This window comes from Erythrolamprus reginae, chromosome 2, assembly GCF_031021105.1.
Source record: "Erythrolamprus reginae isolate rEryReg1 chromosome 2, rEryReg1.hap1, whole genome shotgun sequence".
NCBI lineage: Eukaryota > Metazoa > Chordata > Lepidosauria > Squamata > Dipsadidae > Erythrolamprus > Erythrolamprus reginae.
In genome coordinates, this window is record NC_091951.1 from 3,929,781 (window position 1) to 3,950,560 (window position 20,780).

Consider the following 20,780-nt stretch of genomic DNA (forward strand, 5'->3'; position numbering starts at 1 on the left):
AAACCAATTGAAAATTCCTTATCTTACACCAAAAGAAAAATATATACAACAAACATACCGACCTAAACCAAAACGCACGCTCTGTCTGAGTTTAATCCAACCGATATCTATCAACAACCTTCTAACAGCATAACTCACAAGTATCTTTAATACACAAACCCAACAAATATAATCAAAACTAAGTTATCAAAATACATACGCCTGCTCTTTTGCAGGTACTATCCCCCTTCCCTTACCCCATCCAAAACTTCTTCTATCCTATCTATCTCTTAACACATATATGAAAGCACTACATTATCTTTAAATTAACATGTTTAATAGATATGAGATTATGTAATTACGAATATGCAATACAATATAAATATAGATAAATGCTTGAAATGAATATATAACAATCTATATACAGTGGTACCTCAAGATACGAACCCCTCGTCTTACGAACAACTCGTGATACGAACCCGGGGTTCAGAAAAATTTTCCCTCTTCTTACGAACTTTTTTCGAGTTACGAACCGGCGTTCGGAGACTGCTGGGAAGCTGCGCGGCTGTTTTAAAAGGTGATAGCCGGGCGGCGGGCTTCCCAGAAGCCTCCCGAACGCCGGTTCGTAACTCGAAAAAAGTTCGTAAGAAGAGGCAAAATTTTTCTGAACCCCGGGTTCGTATCACGAGTTGTTCGTAAGACGAGGGGTTCGTATCTTGAGGTACCACTGTATATAGATTGTTATATATTCATTTCAAGCATTTATCTATATTTATATTGTATTGCATATTCGTAATTACATAATCTCATATCTATTAAACATGTTAATTTAAAGATAATGTAGTGCTTTCATATATGTGTTAAGAGATAGATAGGATAGAAGAAGTTTTGGATGGGGTAAGGGAAGGGGGATAGTACCTGCAAAAGAGCAGGCGTATGTATTTTGATAACTTAGTTTTGATTATATTTGTTTTTCTGAACCCTGGGTTCGGTTCGGGAGGTTGCTGGGAAGCCCCCCAGCCCGGCTGTCACCTTTTAAAACAGCCGCGCGGCTTCCCAGCTGTCTCCGAACGCGGAAGTTCGGGTTTGGCGTTCGGCTTCGGGAGACAGCTGGGAAGCCGCGCGGCTGTTTTAAAAGGTCACAGCTGGGTTGGGGGGCTTCCCAGCACTCCCCCAAACCCCGAACGTTTGCCGAACTTCCGGGTTCGGGGTTCAGGAGGTTGCTGGGAAGCCCCCCAGGCCGGCTGTCACCTTTTAAAACAGCTGCGCGGCTTCCCAGCAGTCGCCGAACGTGGAAGTTCGGGTTTGGCGTTCGGCTTTGGGAAGCTGCTGGGAAGTCGCGCGGCTGTTTTAAAAGGTGACAGCCGGCCTGGGGGGCTTCCCAGCAACCTCCCGAACCCCGAACTTCCGGGTTCGGGGTTCGGGAGGTTGCTGGGAAGCCCCCCAGCCTGGCTGTCACCTTTTAAAATAGCCGCGCGGCTTCCCAGCAGTCGCCGAACGCCGGTTTTTTGCGGGGGGGTTTTTTGGTTGCACGGATTAATTGACTTTACATTGTTTCCTATGGGAAACAATGTTTCGTCTTACGAACCTCCCCCTGGAACCAATTAGGTTCGTAAGACGAGGTATGACTGTATGTTCTGTAAAAAGTTTTCTTGTTTTGCACCCCTCCTATTCTTTTTGTATCCCCATTCCCCTCCCCCATTGTCAATAAATTCATAAAGTATATTTAAAAAGAAAAAAAAAGAAACACCCCCAATTTGGTGGTGGGGTGTGAATGGTTGTCTGGTGGTGTGCATTGATCATAGAAACATAGAAACATAGAAGTCTGACGGCAGAAAAAGACCTCATGGTCCATCTAGTCTGCCCTTATACTATTTTCTGTATTTTATCTTAGGATGGATATATGTTTATCCCAGGCATGTTTAAATTCAGTTACTGTGGATTTATCTACCACATCTGCTGGAAGTTTGTTCCAAGGATCTACTACTCTTTCAGTAAAATAATATTTTCTCATGTTGCTTTTGATCTTTCCCCCAACTAACTTCAGATTGTGTCCCCTTGTTCTTGTGTTCACTTTCCTATTAAAAACACTTCCCTCCTGGACCTTATTTAACCCTTTAATATATTTAAATGTTTCGATCATGTCCCCCCCTTTTCCTTCTCTCCTCCAGACTATACAGATTGAGTTCATTAAGTCTTTCCTGATACGTTTTATGCTTAAGACCTTCCACCATTCTTGTGGCCCGTCTTTGGACCCGTTCAATTTTGTCAATATCTTTTTGTAGGTGAGGTCTCCAGAACTGAACGCAGTATTCCAAATGTGGTCTCACCAGCATTCTATATAGTGGGATCATAATCTCCCTCTTCCTGCTTGTTATACCTCTAGCTATGCAGCCAAGCATCCTACTTGCTTTCCCTACCGCCTGACTGCACTGTTCACCCATTTTGAGACTGTCAGAAATCACTACCCCTAAATCCTTTTCTTTTGAAGTATTTGCCAACACTGAACTGCCAATACAATACTCAGATTGAGGATTCCTTTTCCCCAAGTGCATTATTTTACATTTGGAAACATTAAACTGCAGTTTCCATTGCTTAGACCATTTATCTAGTAAAGCTAAATCATTTACCGAGCATTTGTTTTATGTTGTGCATGAGTTTTATATTCTATTTCTTAAAATTAATTTTAAAAAATCTTTTTTAAAAAACAGAGAACCGTGTAGTAATTATGGACATGGAGACATGATTTTCGGAGCAAAAGTGTCCAAGCTAAGAAGAGATTTATCTGGGTTGAGAAGAAACCTCTTTGTTCAGGAGCTTTGTTCTCTCCTCTCAGTCAGGTTGTGTTTATTCTCATAGCAAACTTAGGCATTTTCTTTCAACATCCAATTGGGTGCTCTGGGGTGGAGCTCCATTTTCGCTGCCCCACTGCGTACCCCACCCCCTGTCCGGGCAGCAGCCCACCCCTGCTCCAAAGGTAGCTAACTATTAACAAGTCACTATCTAAAGAAACCTCTGAATCATACAGACATGTCAAACATATAAGTGAGCGCCTGATTGCTAGTTTAATCTTTTCCATACATAGGACAGAGAGCTAAGTAAATTAAGCAGGATGTTCCGTCAATATTAACCAAGACAGGCATTCCACATCGTTGGCAATGATTGATAACAACCTACAGAACTGGAAAACCTTGCAACTGTCAATGAGGCGGCTCTCTGGAAGCCAAAAACGCCCTCACAAAGCCTGTGCGAGCCAAAAAATCAGCCGGCCGGCACACGCGTGCACGGTGGAACTGATCTAGGGCAACCAATCGTATTCCAGCAGATATGGCTCCATGTGCCACCTGTGGTACCAACTCCATAGGTTCACTGCCATCACTGTCCCAGATCCTCAGCTGAGACTTGACTAACATCTCTCGGCTGTGGTCAGGGAGACCTTTGCCCTATCCAGACTAGGTGGCTATACTCACAATCACTCATTCCCTTATCAGCTCGCAGCTCTATTATTGCAACACGCTCTACACCCTACATGGGGCTACCCTTGAAAAGAGTTTGGAGATTTCAACTAATCCAGAATGTGGCTGTGCAAGCTATGTGCTCCACTGGCTTCTACAGGACCGTCTCCTGCCACATAGCTGTCAGCGATCGATTAGAGCCCACAGGGTTGGCCTTCTCCAGGTCGCGTCGACTAAGCAGTGTCAGCTGGCAGGGCTGCGGGGGAGGGCCTTCTTTGTGGTGGCACTGGCTCTGGAACCAACTACCCCCCAAGATCCAAACTGCCCCCAACCTAATGGCTTTCCAGAAAGCCTTTTAAACTGGTTTACCAGCAGTCCTGGGGGCCATGGGCAATCAACACTTATAGCTCCGTCCTCAGTAAGATTGTATGACCTCTAAAGCCCTTCATGGCATCGGACCAGAATATCTCCGGGACCGCCTTCTGCCACACGAATCCCAATTACCAGTTAGGTCCCACAGAGTGGGCCTTCTCCGGGTCCCATCGACTAAACAATGCCGTCTGGCGGGACCCAGGTGGAGAGCCTTCTCTGTGGCGGTCCCGACCATCTGGAACCAGCTCCCTCCCGAGATTAGGATTGTCCCCACACTCCTTGCCTTTCGAAAACTTCTTAAAACCCACCTCTGCCGTCAGGTATGGGGGAAATGAGCCATCTCCCCTGGCCTATACACTTTATGCATGGTATGTTTGTGTGGATGTATTGTTTTAAATTGTAATTATTAGATTTGCCATTGTATATTGTTTTTCATTATTGCTGTGAGCTGCCCGGAGTCTGCGGAGAGGGGCGGCATACAAATCTAATCAATGAAATGACATGATTGTATTAATGTGATTATAAATAGTTTTTATAATCACATTAATACAACAGAAAAAACATACATACACACACACACATCTGGAGCCTAATGAGGGCAAAAAATGGGGCCCACCAAAGTCAGAAATGGGCAATTTCCAGCCTCTGGAGGACCTCCGGGTGGGTGGGTGGGGGGAGGCCATTTTCCTCCTCCCCAGATTCCAGGAAAGCCTCTGGAGCCCCGAGATGGCAAAAAACGAGCCTACTGGGTTCACCATATTCAGGAAATGAGCCATTTCCGGCCTCTAGGGGGCCTCTGGGAAGCTGATTTCCCACTGTTCAGGCTCTAAGAAAGCATCTGGAGCCTCGGGAGGGCAAAAAAGGTTTTTCTTCAAAGATTGCAGAAGAGCCTAATGCCAGGAATGACTGAGGGCAAAAGAAGAAGGAGACGCCAGAGAATGAGATGAAGTCACTGAATCCCCAGTTGGTGTGAGCTGAAAATGGACTCCAGAGGATGGCAGAAGACTGGAAGGTCTGGAGGAATGTTGTCCATTGGTCGCCATGGGTCGGCATGACTTCGCGACTACAACAACCCCCCGGGGAAACACCTTTTCCCAATTATCTGCCTGAGGGAATTGCACTGAGGGGAGGAGCCAAAGTGAAGGGGAGGAGTCACACGCTCCTGCCTCACTCATGTCTCACCTGGGGTGTCCCAGACAACTCCTGCCCCAGCATCATCAATGATCCCTCCCACTCCCCCATCCTTACTGTGGGTCCTCCTTCCCCCTTTAGCTTCCAGGGTTCCCTGCCAAGGTCCTTACCAGTAGGAGTAGCAACAACCAGTTGGAATCCATGGAGACTTCCCCCAGGAAGGGGAGAAATGAATTGAGGGCAGGGGGGCTTGACAGGGGTACCTGGACTTTGGCTTCCAAGGAATAAATGGAACCAATGGGAATCCTCCTTTCCGTTGAGTCATCGGTTTCTGGAATCCAAAAGCCTTTGGAGCAGAAACAGAAAAGGGGGAGGGGCTATGCAGATTGTGTGCATCATAACTGGAGAGCACCTTTATTTGTTCACCTGTGACTGAGCTGCCCCAAAGGGGACACAGATGGGCCCTGAGCGAAGAACTGTCTAGGGCAGTGATTTTCAACCTTTTTTGAGCTGCGGCACATTTTTTACATATACAAAATAATGGGGTACCTTGAGCGGGGGAGGGAGTGGGGGGGCTAAAAAAAGTTTAGACAAAAAAATTTCTCTCTCTTCCTCCCTTTCGCTTTATTACTCTCCCTCTTTCTCTTCCTTCCTTTCTCTCTCCATCCCTCTTTCTGTCTTCCTTCCTCTCTTTTTTGCTCTTTCTATCTCTCCCTCCTTCCCTGTCTCTCTTTCTCTCTTGCTTTCTTTCTCTCTCTCTCTTTCTTTCTCTTTCTCTCTTTCTCTTGCTTTCTTTCTTTCTTTTTCTCTCTCTCTTGCTTTCTTTCTCTCTCTTTCTCTCTCTTGCTGAGCTTCACGGCACACCTGACCATGTCTCGCGGCACACTGGTTGAAAAACACTGGTCTAGGGGATACAACGACTGCTCAGAGATAACCAATTTTCTTCTAATTAAATTCAACATTTACTTCCTTTTGACAATGTTAACTCATTATGCTTATCTTATAGATAGATAGATAGATAGATAGATAGATAGATAGATAGATAGATAGATAGGTGAGATAGATAGATACATAGATAGATAGATAGATAGATAGATAGATAGATAGATAGATACATAGATGAGATAGATAGATACATAGATGAGATAGATAGATACATAGATGAGATAGATAGATAGAGGGTCTACAACACAGTCCGTGTAGCCATTCCAAGAGGTTTCCACACCCATTCGCACTACCCGGTGTGACCCTCAGGACCCAGAAAATCCTCCAATTGGCTTCAAGGATGCAGAGGAGCTGCTGTCTGGAAGAAGTATCAATCCTTCCGTTCCCCACCATCCAACTACAGCTGAAGAAGCGTCTTGGAGAAGATGTGAAACGTCTTTTTTTTAAAAAGTCCAGTGGTTTCCACTTAGAAACATAGAAGACTGACGGCAGAAAAAGACCTCCTGGTCCATCTAGTCTGCCCTTATGCTATTTCTTGTATATTATCTTAGGATGGACATATGTTTACTCCAGGTATGTTCAAATTCGGTTACTATGCATTAACCGACAACGTCTGCTGGAGGTTTGTTCCAAACATCTACTATTCTTGAAAAAACATCTTAGAGATTCCTTGCTCTGTGTGTGTGTGAGAGAGAGAGAGTGTGTGTGAGAGAGACACAGACAGACAGAGAGAGAGGGAGAGAATTTTTTATTTATATTTATTTATTTATTTTCTCCTATACACAATGAGGGTTTTAGTGGGTATATATCTATATACACATAGTATGAATTGAAAGGCTCTAAAAAGGATGGAACCGGCATTTGATCTCCACCTGGGTCCCCCCACATCCCCCTTGCCCAGTTCGGTCTTCATGGCTGGTCCAGCTGCGACCAGAGCCTCCAAAGCTGTGATTTCACCCCAGGTGCCACAAGGGGGCGATCTCTGGTCTGGCAACTGACGAGGCCACTGCGCATGCTCTCATCTTTCGGAGTCGTCGGACAGTTCCGGCTAAAGTTGCTCCCTGGGGATCTGTTGAGGGGGCGGGCAACAGGAAGTTACGTCACTCCAGGGGAGGGGCGGAGATCCTGAGGGCCGGAGAGAGCGGGAAACCCGCCTCATAACTGCTTTTAGCTGTGCGTGAGGGGAGATCTAACAATGGGGCAGGTAGGAGGAGGGGAGGAAGAATAAAGGGATCCCTTGTTCACATCTCCATTCAGATTCAAGATTCCCGGGAGGATCTGTGGAGATCCAGCGGAGACCAGGTGAAAGCTGGGAGATCCTTTCTGAGCCTGGGAGACCCGAGGAGAAGCAGGAAGAGATCCAGGTGAGAGAAGCTTCTTTTTTGGGGGGATACAAAGAGATCTTCTTCACCTGCTTCAATATCCCCATTTCTCCCTCATGGAGTTTTGGGGATTAATAATCCGAGTAAATAATTAGCGCAATTGCTCCCATGTCTTTCCACAGAGTTTCTCCCATTGGGCCTCATTGATCGCCGCTGTTGGATATAAGGTGTTTTTTGCTTCTATCAGGGTTTCCCAACCTTGGCCACTTGAAGGTCTCTGCATTCGCTGGCTGGGGAATTCTGGGAGTTGAAGTCCAAATCTCTTCAAGTGGCCAAGGTTTGGAAACACGGGCTTCTATTTCATGTTCTGAGTTGCTTTTAGGAATGGGGAGAAACTGGGTGGACCTCACAAACCTTTCTGCTGGTCTCTCTTTCGGAGGGATCCCTAAGGATAAAAAATCAAGGTCAGGATCCCTCACTAGGGAAGGGAAGGCTCTTCCACCTGATTGGAGGTTTTCCAGGAAGATTCTAGTTATTGTTGTTGTTGTTATTATTATTATTATTTATTACATTTGTATGCCGCCCCTCTCCGCAGACTCAGGGCGGCTCACAGCAATAATGAAAACAATGTTTAACAAATCTAATAATTAAAAGTCACTAAAACCCCCTTATTAAAAAGCAAAACATGCACACAAACATACCATGTGAGGATTTACAGTCATTAGTCATCCTTAATTCTCTGTGTCTTCTAATTAGTCAATGGACTTAATAGAAAGTGACCCAATAAGAAAGACAGAACTCCCTCTTCAAGATAGAAGACTTAAGTCACACAAAGGAATTCCCTCCCTTCAGAGCAAGCCTATGGTTTGCCTTTCCCAGAAGACCAACTTGTTTGTTTGTTTATTTAGAAACATAGAAGATCCACAGCAGAAAAAGACCTCATGGTCCATCTAGTCTGCCCTTACGTTATTTCCTGTATTTTATCTTAGGATGGATCTGTGTTTATCCCAGGCAAGTTTAAATTCGCTGCGCCGAGTCTACAGAGAGGGGCGGCATACAAATGAATAAATAAATAAAATAAATTAGTTACTGTGGATTTACTAACCACTTCTGCTGGACGTTTGTTCGAAGCATCGACTCCCCTTTCAGTAAAATAATATTTTCTCACGTTGCTTATTTATTTATTTTATATTATTTGTGACATTTCTATGCCCCCCCCCCAATTCCAATAGGACACCTTGAGTAGCAGTCTGTCTCCTCCTGCATGATGAGAGATTTCTCATTGTTTTTGGTCTTCCTTAAGAGATCATTTTGAGTAAATCCCTACACATTGCAGGCATGTTTTCTGGGTGGCTAGAATATCATTAATTTCTCTGGTTTCAAACCGCAGAGAGAAGGGGGAGAATTTACAGTGATTGAGGAAAGGCTTTGGCTGCCAAGGGTATAAATTTCCAAAAGGTGAGGAGAACCATCTAACTGAGGTTTGGTCTTCAGTATGTGGTGGGTTCTTCTCCTTTTATTCTTCTCTCCCACGATGGAGCCTATGAAAGGCAGATTGTAGAAGAAGAGGCAAAAATGGAGGTTTTCCTGGGCAGGACAGGAAGAAATATTATGTTGTGCCTTTAAACTAGAAAAGATGAAGTTGAACCTTTTCCTGTTTCCATCCTGTCTCTCTCCTTCCCAGGGGACAAAATGGAGTCACCGGTGTTCACTGAATCATCTCCTTTTATTGGTGGAGCTGAAAACACTGCTGGATTCCTGACTCAGGTAAGAAGGAAGAGATTAGCAATTTATATGGGGGAGCAGCAGGAGGCCTCTAGATTCCTTTGGGGACTCAACATATGATCCTGCTATTCCTGAGAAAAGCACAAAAGGAAAACAAATTTAAATTTACACTCAGTTAAACTCTCAACAAAGGTTTAAAGATCTATGGAATCCCTTAGTGGCTATTTAATTCTCCAAAAACCACCACAGGGCAATTCACATTGTTTGTGCCAAGAAAAGCAGGCAGGACGCATGAAAAGTTATGCTAAAATTCCTTTGTTGCAAATTTAATCTTTTTGTATTGGGGAAAAGGATAAAATTGCTTTCTGCATTATCTACATCTTAATGCCTGGAAACGCCTCCGTAGTAGTTTCATAAATGTTCAAGAATGGTTTCTTTTTTTCAAGTTAATCTGTATTAATTTATTGCAGTATAAAACACAAAGAAAAAAAACCAGGGAAAAGTAAGGAAGGGGGAAAGAGCAGGTACAGTATAATAGGAGGGGGAAAAAATAAAAAAAATATTTACTCTCTTTGGTACAGTTGAAGGTAACAACATTATGTTCTGTCTGGGTTTTCCCAGACCTCCACACCCACTGAAAAATAGCCAGACACTCTGGTAAAATCCAAAAGTAATTTATAGCAGGAAAAAATAAGCACAAAGGAAAACCTGTCTTCACAGCAGACAGGTTACAATACTTTACAACAGGGTCCTGATGTCCAGTCAATTCCAAAAGCTTCTTGCTGGCACACACCCCCAAGGTTTCAAGAGTCCAAGGCACAAACCAGGATTGTAGCCACCAAAGTTCACAAACAGGTCTCACGAATCTCCAAGATAAAACTCCACAAGCCAGGAAGGGTGGGGCCGCCTTTTATCCTTTCCCAAGCACCACACCCAAACCCAGCTGCGACCCCTAATGCTGGAAATATCTGGCCAATTGCGTTCTTCTCTCGTTAGCTCTCCTCTGTCGCATATCTATGAAGTCACTAGCATCTTCCCCCAGGGAATCCAGGCTGCTTGCTGGGGAGAGCTCCCCCTGGTGGAACTCTGGCTGTCCTTCATCTTCAGCCTGGGATTCAGCTTCTTCATCAGTCTGCCCCTCCTGGTCCTCAGCCTCTGAGCCGGACACCGACAGCAAATCAGCCATTCCCGGAGGGGTCCCAGGCTGAACCACAACACATTATAACGTCAATTTTTGGTTTTTACACAACAGTAAATACAAGCCATTTCTATCACAATAAGCCTGTTTAGTTTACAAAAATGGAATCAAAGTTTTAGTTTTTTTTCTCATTGCAAACAGAAAATATGCAACCAATTTCAAGCTAGAGACTAATTAAATATAATCTCTTATTTGGATAAAAGAATGTTTTTTACTCCCTCAGCGTCTCCTTATTGTGGGGAATAATACTTATTCTCATGTCTTCAAATCTAGTCCATGATATTTTATCAACTTTAGAATATTGTTCAGCATTACTTAAAGAACCGCCAGACCTGTGTAGGCATAGTCATTTTAAAAATACAAAACTAACTTAAATCTTTCTAAAGGTATACAGTGGTACCTCATCTTACGAACACCTCATCTAACAAACTTTGCAAGATACGAACCCTGTGTTTTAAGATTTTTTTGCCTCTTCTTCCGAACTATTTTCACCTTACGAACCCAAGCCGCTGCTGCTGGGATGAAGGAGTTTCTTTTTTTCCCCTTTTTTGAAGAAAGAAAAGGGAGGGGCGGCTTGGAGGGGGAAAGACTGCATTTTAAAAACTAGGAGAACAGCGTGCTTGCAGGCACTGAAAGAGTGTCTTTTGAAGAAAGAAAAGGGAGGGGCGGCTTGGAGGAGGAAAGACTTTGTAGAGAACAGCGTGCTTGCAGAGGCACTAAAAGAGTGTCTTTTGAGGAAAGAAAAGGGAGGGGCGTCCCCCCTTGCCTTTCTTCCTTCCCACTCACCCTTTAGCCTAGCCTTGCTTCTTCCACCCGCCCCCTTTAGCTGCTCCTCCCTGCCCTCTGTTCGCCTCCCTGCTAAAGTTTGGGATTTTCCTGAAGGATTTGCATGCATTATTTGCTTTTACATTCATTCCTATGGGAAACATTGTTTCATCTTACGAACTTTTCACCTTACGAACCTCCTCCTGGAACCAATTAAGTTCGTATCCTGAAGTACCACTGTATAACTTTTTAAAAAAATAATCCATCCTAATTAATTAAGCAATATTTAAATCACTCCCTCCAACTTCTCTTCAGAGAATATAATCTTTTTCTTCTGGAAAGGGTGTATGAAATCTCCTTTCCTAAAGAGAGGCAAAAGAGAAAAACAACAGAGAGAGAGAGATGGGGGGAGAGAGGGAAAGAGAAATGAACGAGCTGGAGGGGGAAACTAAGAGATAGGAAAAAGGGAAACAAATGAGATAATTGAAATATTCATGAGTGTGAGCAAAGCTGATGTTTTAAAGTACCGCTAAGACCAGGGGTCCCCAAACCTTTTACACAGGGGTCCAGTTCACTGTCCCTCAGACTGTTGGAGGGCCGGACTATTAAAAAATGTATGAACAAATCCCTATGCACACTGCACATACCTTATTTAAAGTAAAAAACAAAATGGGAACAAATACAATATTTAATATTTATTCTCCCTCTTTCTCTCTCTCTCTTTCTCTCTCTCTGTTCTTCTCTCTTTTTCTTTCTTTCTCTCTCCTCTTTCTCTCACTCTCTTTGTATCTCTCTCTGTCTCCCTTTCTTTCTCTCTCTCCCTTTCTATCTCTCCTCTTCCTTTCTCTTTCCCTCTCTATCTCTCCCTCTTTCTCCCTCTCCCTCTTTCTTTCTCTCTCTCTTCTCTTTCTCTCACTCTTTGTATCTCTCCCTCTTTCTCCCTTTCTTTCTCTTTCTCCCTTTCTATCCTTTTCTATCCCTTTCTCTCTGTCCCTCTTTTTTCTCTCAGTCCCTCTTTCTTTCTTTCTCTCTCCCTCTCATCTCTCCTCTCACTCACTTTCTATCTCTCTCTTTGTATCTCTCTTTCTCTATCTCCCATTCTCTAGCTCTCCCTCTTTCTCTCCCTTTCTATCTGTCCTCTTCCTTTCTCTCTCTCTCTTTCTTTCTTTCTCTCTCCCCTCTTTTTTCTCTCTCTCTCTTTCTCTCTCATTCACCACGCCGGCAACAGAGAGAGAGAGGAAGCGCGCGGAGGGTGGCACTTGAAGGCCACCACGGCGCTGCGGTCCCAGATCGCTCGCTTCTCCGGCCAGCAAAGCCGACTGCCCGGGAAAGTGGCGCGCTTTTTAAACGTGGCGGTTTCCTCTGCTGTTTTCCCGGGCAACCGGCTTTGCTGGCCGGAGAAGTGAGCAATCCGGGACTGCGTAGCTTTCCGCCACTTGCCGGTCCAGGCCCCCCTGAATGAGCGTCCCCGCATGGCCCCAGCGCCGGACTCCGCCGTTGCCTCCGCCCCCAAAGGGCTGCACTTGAAGGCCACCACGGCGCCGCAGTCCCAGATCGAGCGAGCAGATCTGGGACTGCGGAGCCGTGGTGGCCTTCAAGTGCGGCCCTTTGCGGCGCCCCACCTCCCGTTCCTGCAGGTAGAGGTTGGGCGCTTTACCGGGAGGTGGAGGCGGCGTGGGGCCGGGCGCTGGGTGCTCTGGATGCCGAGGAGGGAGAAGGGGTGGATGTGGCTGCTGCCTCTCAGTGCAGAGCCGGATGGGGGCGGAGGAAACGGTGGAGTCCGGCGCTGGGGCCATGCAGGGATGCTCATTTGGGGGGGCGTGGACCGGCAAGTGGCGTAAAGCTACGCAGTCCCGGATTGTTCGCTTCTCTGGCCAGCAAAGCTGATTGCCTGGGAAAGTGGCGCGCTTTTTAAACGTGCCGCTTTCCTCCTCTGCTTTCCCGGGCAACCGGCTTTGCTGGCCAGAGAAGCGAGCAATCCGGGACTGTGTAGCTTTGCGCCACTTGTCGGTCCACGCTCCCCCGAATGAGCGTCCCCGCATGGCCCCAGCACCGGACTCCACCGTTGCCTCCGCCCCTTCCGGCTCTGCACTGAGAGGCAGCAGCAACATCCACCCCTTCTCCCTCCTCGGCGTCCACAGCACCCAGCGTCCGGCCCCATGCCGCCTCAACCTCCCGGTAATGCGCCCAACCTCTACCTGCAGGAACAGGAGGTGGGGCGCAGCGAAGGGCCGCACTTGAAGGCCACCATGGAGCCGCAGTCCCAGATCGCTCGCTTCTCCGGCCAGCAAAGCAGACTGCCCGGGAAAGTGGCTCGCTTTTTAAACGTGCTGCTTTCCTCTGCTGCTTTCCCGGGCAGCCGGCTTTACTGGCCAGTGCAGGGCGGCCGCCGCAGCAACAACGGCGCCATGGCGGCCGCTGATGCCAAGAGCTGTCAAAGAGACCCTGAAGGGGGACAGGGCGGTCCCCGCCACCTATGTCAGCGGCGAGGTGGCTGTGCTGGCCGGGGCAGGAGAAGACGAGTTGTGAGGTGGCTGCGCCGGCGGCGAAACCTGTTGGGGACGCAGACGCGGCGCCTCTGTCAGGAAAGGCTCTACCATACGGCAGCAACAGTTTTTCTCCCCAAAGGCGGCAAAGGAAGGGGCCAATTGCAGGCCCGCTTTCCTCCCCGCCCCCTTGCCTCTCCACTTTCTCCTTGCTAAGCAGCCGACTGCGGTGAGTTGACAGGAGATTCGGGAGCTTATTATATCGATCAGTAAAATCCCGTGGACTGCCGCGGGCTGGTTAAAAGACCTCATTGGGCCGCATCCGGCCCACGGGCCGTAGTTTGGGGACCGCTGGCTAAGACAATTTGGTTACTATGTCAGATAGAAATCCCACAAAAAATCTGTTAAACATGATCAAATGTTGGGACAACTGGTACATGGGGTTGATATTCCTGGAGGCGTCTGTAATATGGCAAATGATTTAGCTTTACTAGGTTAAGTGGGCAAAGCAATGGAAACTGCAGTTTAATGTTTCCAAATGTGAAATAATGCACTTGGACAAAAGGAATCCTCAATCTGAGTATTGCATTGGCAGTTCTGTGCTAGCAAAAACTTCAGAAGAGTTGATGCTATCAAAAGCCATTAAGAGGTCAAGAAGCACCAGGATAGAGGAGTGACCCCTATCCTGGGCCTGCCAGAGATCATCCCACAGTGCGACTAAAGCAGTTTCAGTGCTGGAGCCGGGCCAGAACCTAGACTGCCAAGGGTCCAGATAATGTGTTGAGTCCACCTAGAGAAATGTCCAATCAAGAATTTTTACTTTGGCTTTTAGTCCCAAAGGTGTTTTTTTCAAGAGGCAGCTGGACATTCTCCTTGTCTTGCGCAAATTACTTAAGACCCACCTGTATCGCCAGGCATGGGGGAACTGAGACACCTCCCCCAGGCTTTTAAATTGTATGTATGGTATGTGTGTGTTGCATGGTTTTTTAAATGATGGGGTCTTTAACTGTCTTTTAATATTACATTTATTTTCCATTGTAACATTGTTATTATTGTTGTTGTGAGTCGCCCTGAGTCTTCGGAGAGGGGCGGCATACAAATCTAATAAATTATTATTAATTATTATTACTATTCCGGTTGTTGAAGAAGCGAAACATCTTCAAAGAAAAACCATAAAGTCCAGTTGCCTTTTGAAAAAGCCCCTTTGGGACAACCATGACCATGGATAGCTGAGAATCCTCATAGACATTAGTGCTTTTAGGATTTGCAGATTGTAAGAGATCTTGCAAATTCTACCGAGTCTGCTTACAACCCTGCTTCCTTCTTTAGGGTCCTGTGTCCTTTGGGGAGGTGGCCATCCATTTCAACAATGAAGAGTGGTTGCTGCTTGATCCCAGCCAGAAAGCCCTGTATGAAGAAGTCATGATGGAAACATCTGAGATGGTGGCTTCCTTAGGTAAGGGTTCCTCTGGAACAGGAGTCCCCAAACGTTTTACACAGGGGGCCAGTTCACTGTCCCTCAGACTGTTGGAGGGCCGGACTATAAAAAAACCCCTATGAACAAATCCCTATGCACACTGCACATACCTTATTTAAAGTAAAAAACAAAGTAATTTATAATAAAGTAATTTGTACTTCTTTATTGACAAGTAAATTTATACTTAAATCAACAAACTCCCTGTATTTCCCCTTCGGGTTCAGGAAGCCGCGCCGTCCGGCTGTCACCTTTTAAAACAGCCGGGGGGCTTCCCAGCAGCCTCCCAACGCCAAATCCGGAGGTTCGGCAAAGGTTCGGGGTTTGGGAGGCTGCTGGGAAGCCGTTCAGCCCGGCTGTCACCTTTTAAAACAGCTGGGGGGCTTCCCAGCAGCTTCCCAATGCCTAACCCGGAAGCTTCAGGAGGCTGCTGAGAAGCCCCCCGGCTGTTTTAAAAGGTGACAGCTGGCCTGCGGGGCTTTCCAGCAGCCTCCTGAACCCTGAACTTTTGCTGAACCTCCGGGTTCAACGTTCGGGAGGCTGCTGGGAAGCCTCCCGGCTATTTTAAAAGGTGACAGCCGGGCTGTGGGGCTTCCCAGCAGCCTCCCGAACCCGGAAGTTTGGCAAAAGTTCGGGGTTCGGGAGGCTGCTGGGAAGCCCTGCAGCCCGGCTGTCACCTTTTAAAACAGCCGGTGGGCTTCCCAGCAGCCTCCCGAACCCGGAAGTTTGGCAAAAGTTCGGGGTTCGGGAGGCTGCTGGGAAGCCCTGCAGCCCGGCTGTCACCTTTTAAAACAGCCGGGGGGGCTTCCCAGCAGCCTCCTGAACCCGAACGCCAAACCCGAACTTCCGGGTTCTGCGTTGGGAGGCCGCCGGGGGGCTTCTCGGCGGCCTCCCAAACGCTGAACGCAGAAGTTCGGGTTCGGCGTTCGGGAGGCCGCTGCGAAGCCCCCGGGCTGTTTTAAAAGGTGACAGCCGGGCGGCAGCATTTTTTTGCGGGTTTTTTTTTGTTGTTGCATGGATTAATTGACTTTACATTGTTTCCTATGGGAAACAATGTTTCATCTTATGAACCTTTCGTCTTACGAACCTCCCCCGGGAACGAATTACGTTCGTAAGACGAGGTATGACTGTATACTTCTTTATTAACAAGTAAATTTAAATTTAAATCAACAAACTCCCTCCATTTCTCCTTCCTTCCTTCCTTCCCTCCCTCCTCTCCACTTCTCTCTTCCCTCTCCCTTTCTTTCCTTCTCATTTGTTTCATTTTGAGTCTAAGGAGAAGGGCGGCCTAAAAATAAATAAATAAATAAATAAATAAATACAGTGATCCCCCGGTTATTGCGTCCCCGACCATTGCGAACAGGGTAATTCGCGATTTTTCAACCCGGAAGTCAAAACACCATCTGCGCATGTGTGCCCATTTTTTTTTATGGGCACGCATGCGTAGATGGCAGCCGGGCAGATCAGCTGCTGGGCGGCTTCCCTTGGTCTTCCCCCTCTTGCTGGCGGGAGGGTGAAGCCCCCCCCAGCCCCCGCTCGCCCGCCCTTCGCCCTGGAAGTTCGCCAGGAGTCAGCGGAGAACGGCGCGCCTGTTTTAAAATGATCGGAGCCGCGTTTTATTTTTTAGCTTGATCAGCTAAATCCGAATTTTAAACTCGCCGGTTCGTTCGGCTGGCTTAGAAAAAACCAAATCCAGCCATCAAAAGCCTGCCTACGTTTTTGGAGCCTGGATCGCTGCAAGCCAACGCGCAGCGCGCGCACTTCCAAGCCAGGGAAGGGAAAGAGAAGAAGCTGCGGCGGAAACTTTGTTTCTCAAGCAAACAAACAAAAAAACCCGTTAACCTTTCGCATCCGCTTGGAAAAGCCGGGCCCGAGTCTGCTTGCAAAAAATAATAAAAAAAATTAACTAACAACAACCGCTCGCCGCCGCTGCGCAACCTGCTTTAGTTTCATATATTAAAGCAAGCAGGATGCTGACGGACGAGATTCTGCTGGACGGTTTTGCTCATTAAAGGGAGAAGGAGGAGGAGGAGGAAAGGAAACTCCAGATAAATTATTGGAAAGAAAAGACGGGGAAGCCGTTGCACTTTTCCTTCCTCTGTCTCAGTCTCTCTCCTTTGCTGACGCGTTGCCATCACTGCAGGGCTGCCGTGCTCCCGGCCGTCCTCCTCCTCCTCTCCCCCCCACCCCCACCCGGCCAGGACATCTCTATTTTCTCCCCGTTTGCTGATGTGCAGTCCGACTCCAGCGCGGGAACAAGCGGAAAGCTCGGCAGGGAGGTCGACCGGGAGAAGGAGGAGGGATCCTTCCAACCGTCGCCACCTCCGGGCAGAAGAGTTCCCGGTAGCCCGGCGGTAACTACCGCCGCCGCGGTGGCGGGGAGGCAGAAAAGTTTGCCCGGCCTTTGACAGAGGAGGAGGCGAGGAGGGGAGCCGGGCGCTGCGAGAGGGCAGGCGGGTGAGTCAGCGCCTTCTCCCGCTTTGCAACTTCCCCTCCTCGCGGGGGGTCGGACCCCTTCGCCCTCCACGCGCGCCTACACACACAAACACACAAGCGCAGCACTCACTCACACACACGCACGCAGAGAGAAGCACTGCACGCCCACGCGCACAGTAGCCTCCCGATTCCTTTGCATGGGGGGAAGCCCCAGGCTCCGGGTGCGATCCCCTTGGAGAAGAGCAGAGCCGGTCGGCGCGGACGGAGGAGATCCTCGCGGCCCTTTTTTCCTCCCCACGGCGCCCCTTCTCTCCAGCCTTCCACCTCCCCCATCCGCCACACGTACGCGCTCCACCGCTCCTGGCACCCGGCGCCTCGCCTCCCTCCCTCTCCCTCTCTCTCGCTTCCATCTCTCCGCCGAGGAGCAGGACCATGTTTTGCTGGAGGATGGCTCTGTGGCTGGCCGGGGTGGCCCTCTGGAACAAACTCTGCCGCTCCCGTGGCTCCGGCTTGGATTTCGACTACGTTTACGACCTTAGCCCGGAGGATCAGGCGGAAGCCATCGATTACAAAGATCCTTGCAAAGCCGGTATAAGTGTCTTTTCCCAGGCGAGGTTAATCTCCTCGTGCTAGTCGCCCTGCCTCTCTCTCCCAGCCGCCCACCCACCCGGCTTCTTCCCCGTTCCAAAAAAAGGATTTTTTTTTCTTTCCAGCCGCCTGGGGCTTCAATGGGGCGGACGGAGGAGAAGTTCACCTGTTTCCTTCGCTTCGGAGAGGCGAAGTGAGAAACGCCGGAGCCAAGAAAAAAGGAAGCTTTGGAGAGGCGCGCTTGGATTCCGCTAGAGCGATGGGTGCGGGTGTGTTAGGGGGGGGGCAGATCGCTCGAGAACCTGTTGTCTTCTTGAGGAACCCCGCCGGTTCTCTCCACCTCTCCGCGAGCCGCGTCCTCCTCCAACCTTTTGCGCTTTGAAAAAGCTGGGTCGCTGCTTGTCCGCAAGGCTCGGAGCAAAAGAAAAGTCCGCGGGAGAAAGGGAAATCTAGCCCCGATCCCCCACGCCCCCACGCCCGGCCTTGGAAATGTCATTCTTCGAGTTGGGGGGGGCGGTCCTCTTCTCCTTCTCTCGATATGCCGGCTCCGATCGTTTTAAAACAGCCGCGCCGCCCCCAATCTTCGGCTCCTCGCTAGCGCTGCGGAAGTTAAAAACACCATCTGCACATGCGGAGATGGTGTTTTTACTTCCGCAGCACTACTTCGCGAAAACCCGCTCGTTGCGGGGGGTCCTGGAACGGAACCCTCGCAACGAGCGGGGGATCACTGTAAATACATTTTCCCCTCCCTCTTTCTTTTCCTCCATCATTTTCTCATTTCTCTCTCTCTCCCTCTTTGTATCTCTCTCTCTTTCTCTTTCTGTCCCTTTCTATTTCTCCCTTTCTCCCTCTCTTTCTCTTTCTCTCCCTTTCTATCTCTCTCCCCCTCTTTTTCTCCCCCCTTCTCTCTCTTCCTTCCTTCCGTCCCCTCCCTCCCTCCTTCCTCTCCACTTCTCTTTCCCTCCCTCTCTTTCCCTTTTCTTTCTTTTGGTCCACTTCTCTCTCTGTCCGCTTCTCCGACGGGCACCGCCTCCATGCCCTCCCCTATGCTCTCGCCCCACGGCAGTTGCCTTTGTTGCAGCGAAAGCAGTGGCTCCTCTTGAACCAGGCCCCATCAGCGGGTGCGGCTTTCCGCACAACTCCAGCCTTCTCCTGCCCCGGGTGGCGCAGCCACCTCACTTCTGACACAGGTGGCGGGGACCACCCTGTCCCCCTTCAGGGCCTCTTTGACAGCCGTTCCCGGCAGAGGCACTGCGTCTGGCTCCTGCCGCTGCGGGGCAGCTCTGCTTACCCGAAGCCTGACGTTGACGCTTGAGAGCGGGCTTGTGGCTCTCGGCATAAACGGCCGCCAGTTCTAATTTCCGAGGGGAGCTGGTTCCAAAAGGTTGGGACTGCAACAGAGAAGGCTCTTCCCCTGGGTCCCGCCAAACGACATTGTTTAGTCAACGGGACCCGGAGAAGGCCAACTCTGTGGGACCTAACCGGTCGCTGGGATTTATGCTGCAGAAGGCGGTCCCGGAGATATTATGGTCTGATGCCATGAAGGGCATTTGCTAGCTGGGGAATTCTGGGAGTTGAAGTCCAAATATCTTCAAGCTGTCAAGGTTGGGAAACCCTGATCTAGATTACCAATTTTCTTCTAATTAAATTCAACATTATGTTCCTTTTGAGAATGTCGACTCATTGTGCTTATCATCTTGCAAATCTATATAATCTGTTGTGCCTTCTTCCATTTCTTATACATTTTTCTTTAAAAACAAAAACCCTTGTAAAACCTTCTCCTAATTAGTAAAAATAATGAAATATATAAAAGACAAACCCACATACCTACTATTAAATTAAAAAGAAACAACTGTTGCCAATCCAAGTTTTCAAACCTTATTTTCTTATATATTTATATATTATAAAATAATTTCTGACATTAAATCCAATTTCTATTATAAATTCAAATTCATAAGTTTTCTATATTCTCTATATGTTGCCTTATTTAATGCAAGTTGGGTGCGTCATAGTTGAGAGAATTTGTGTGCCACTTCCTGATATCAAAACATGTTTTTGCTGTAAATTTTTAATTGCCAAGAATGAGGTTGAGATGAGAAACCATACTAGTCTTTTAAGTTAATAACTAATATCCACGCTGTCATTTTCCTTGTTCCTTTCTCTGCAGATGTTCAGTAGTAGATAAATGTCTGCGTAAGGACTCCAAAATGGAGGTTGTAGATTATTCTAATTTGTTTTTCTTTCCTCCCAAAGCACTTGATATGAAGAAAAAGGAAAATGACGAAGAGCGAAGTTTAGTGCCAGTGCAAATAATCGAAACTGAAATTCCTGAGGAGACATCTACAAATCCCTGGGGAAGGAAGAAACGTGAAAAGAAGCAAAATCGGAGAGAAAAATCAATTTTTGAATGTGTGGAAATGGATCGTTTCCTGACCAAACGTGATTCCAAAGAAAATATGGGAAAAAATCAAAACAGAAAAAGATTCAAAGTAAACCCTAAAGTTACTAAAAATTGCAAATCTGGAAAAAGCTCCAGCCGTTATGATCTTCGTTCACATGAAATGAACCAGGCAAGGGAGAAGCCCTACAACAGTGTGAACTGTGGAAAAAGCATTGGGAGAAAAGGTAATTCAACTTCTCATAAAAAGATCCATAAATGTGTGGAATGTGGGAAAAGGTTCAGCCTGAAGAGTTCCCTTACTTCCCATAAAAGGACACATGCTGCAGAAAAACACTTTAAATGCACAGAATGTGGGAAGAGCTTTCAAAGTAGTAGTTCCCTGATGTGCCATAGAAGGATGCACCCATGGGAAAAACCTCATAAATGTGTGGATTGTGGGAAAAGGTTCAGGAAGGAGTGTCATCTTATTTCTCATAAAAGAGTCCACACAGGAGAAAAACCCT

The 20,780-nt window shown here is 47.6% G+C and overlaps 1 protein-coding gene and 1 pseudogene across 1 annotated transcript in view; both read left to right on the top strand.

Moving 5' to 3' along the window:
* LOC139162984 (zinc finger protein 208-like) overlaps positions 1-20,780 on the top strand; it is a 46,752-nt pseudogene that overhangs the window by 22,553 nt on the left and 3,419 nt on the right.
* The window catches only part of LOC139162880 (zinc finger protein 721-like), a 154,659-nt gene that overhangs the window by 9,287 nt on the left and 124,592 nt on the right, over positions 1-20,780 (top strand). The window lies entirely within an intron of this gene.